The sequence below is a fragment of the Eulemur rufifrons genome, chromosome 29 (assembly GCF_041146395.1).
Source record: "Eulemur rufifrons isolate Redbay chromosome 29, OSU_ERuf_1, whole genome shotgun sequence".
Lineage (NCBI taxonomy): Eukaryota > Metazoa > Chordata > Mammalia > Primates > Lemuridae > Eulemur > Eulemur rufifrons.
In genome coordinates this window covers 183,638-185,129 of record NC_091011.1, presented here as the reverse complement: position 1 = coordinate 185,129, position 1,492 = coordinate 183,638, and the positions used below count along the sequence as shown (strand labels likewise).

Genomic DNA, 1,492 nt, shown 5'->3' with positions numbered 1-1,492 from the left:
GGACAGCTCAGCAGAGTGACGCATCCTTCGCCCTCCGCTGCACGTGGGAGGGGGGCGAGCCGGAGTGTAGGGGGAGGCCAGGGAAATACTCGCTTTTCCACACGGTGGAAAATCACTGCCGGATTGACAGCGCATCGCCTGAAAGGTCCTCTCCCACGACTGGGTGGCGGGTGGAGGTGGTTTTCCAGCCGTTTCCTTCGGGCCTGATCCACAACCCGGTTCGGGGGGCTCTGGCGGGGCCCGGGGTCGGTCAGGGACACATCAGCAAAGCTCCACTTGCGGTGGGTCCACGTTCTGGACAAGGACACCATCAGCCCCAAGAGACGTGCTTGCCGCTGTGGGGGTGGGGGACACCAGGCAGCTCGTGAGTGGGCTCGGAGGGCAGGGACGGGGGCGGCGGCGGTGGCGGCGCGACCCAGCGGCGGGGGCGGGTGCAGAGCGGCGCTGCGCCCCCCGGGGCACTCACTGCTTGTTCGAGTCGCTCAGGTTCACGGACATGCACCTGCACTGCTTCACCTTCTGGAGTTTTTTGAGTCGGAAGGGCGGGTCCAGGCTGGGGCACTCGAGCTCCAGGAGGGCGGAGGTGACGCTCTGGGGCTTGCAGAAGGCGCAGGACCGGAAGGACTCCTCCTCCTCCTTCACCGGCCACGGGATGTAGAAGGAGTCGCACTGGCCTAGCAGGAGCGGTTGAGGCTGGTGCGGCTGCGGCCGCCGTCCTCGCTCACCGCCTGCCGCGGCGGCGGCGTCTTGCACCAGTCACTCTTGAGGTACATGCGCTCCGTGACCACCAGGGCCTCCTGGCTGCAGGCCAGCACCTCCTGGATCTGGTGCTGCCACCTCCGAGTTGTTGCTGCTGCCGTCCTTGTAAGGCGAGGGGATGGTGCCCGCCGGCCGGTTCTTCCGGGCTTCTGCCACCGTCACCAGCACGGCCACCAGGAACAAGGACAGGGAAAGCCTCCGGAACATCCTGCAACGAGAAGAAGAATTAGAGGGGTTGGTTGGGAAGGCCGCTGGAGTGTGCGTTCCGCGGTTTTCCTTTGAATGCTGTAGAGCTGTTTTATTTCGAGAAGTGCCAGGTGGGGCGTGGCTGACTACTGGTTGCCCAGCGGCAGGTGGAGGCGAGAAGTGACTAAACAGTACACTTGTGTACTGCTGTTGATGGCACCCCAGATAAGGCCCCAAGACAAGGAGAGGGACAAAATGGTCAGCAAGTAATTGATAATACAGTTAGGAAACACACACGTGATGAGCAATCACAGAACTGCAAAGCAAATGCTGTCAAGAGATAGCTCGAGCCAGTTTGCAGAAGTACCAGTAATAGTTAATACCCAACATTTACTGTGTTTTAGTATGTTCTGGGTGACAGGTATTTCATTTGATCCTAAAAACAGCCTGAAGTGGGAGGTGGTGTTATGATCCTTACTCTGTAATGAAGGAAACCGAGGCCCACAGAGGTTGAGTTATTTGCCCAAGGTCACACGACCCCTGAGCA

The 1,492-nt window shown here is 60.2% G+C and overlaps 1 pseudogene; it reads right to left on the bottom strand.

Annotated features, from left to right (window-relative positions):
- Window positions 1-462: 462 nt before the first annotated feature.
- Window positions 463-966, bottom strand: LOC138377563 (gremlin-2-like; annotated as a pseudogene).
- Between the last annotated feature and the right edge of the window lie 526 nt (window positions 967-1,492).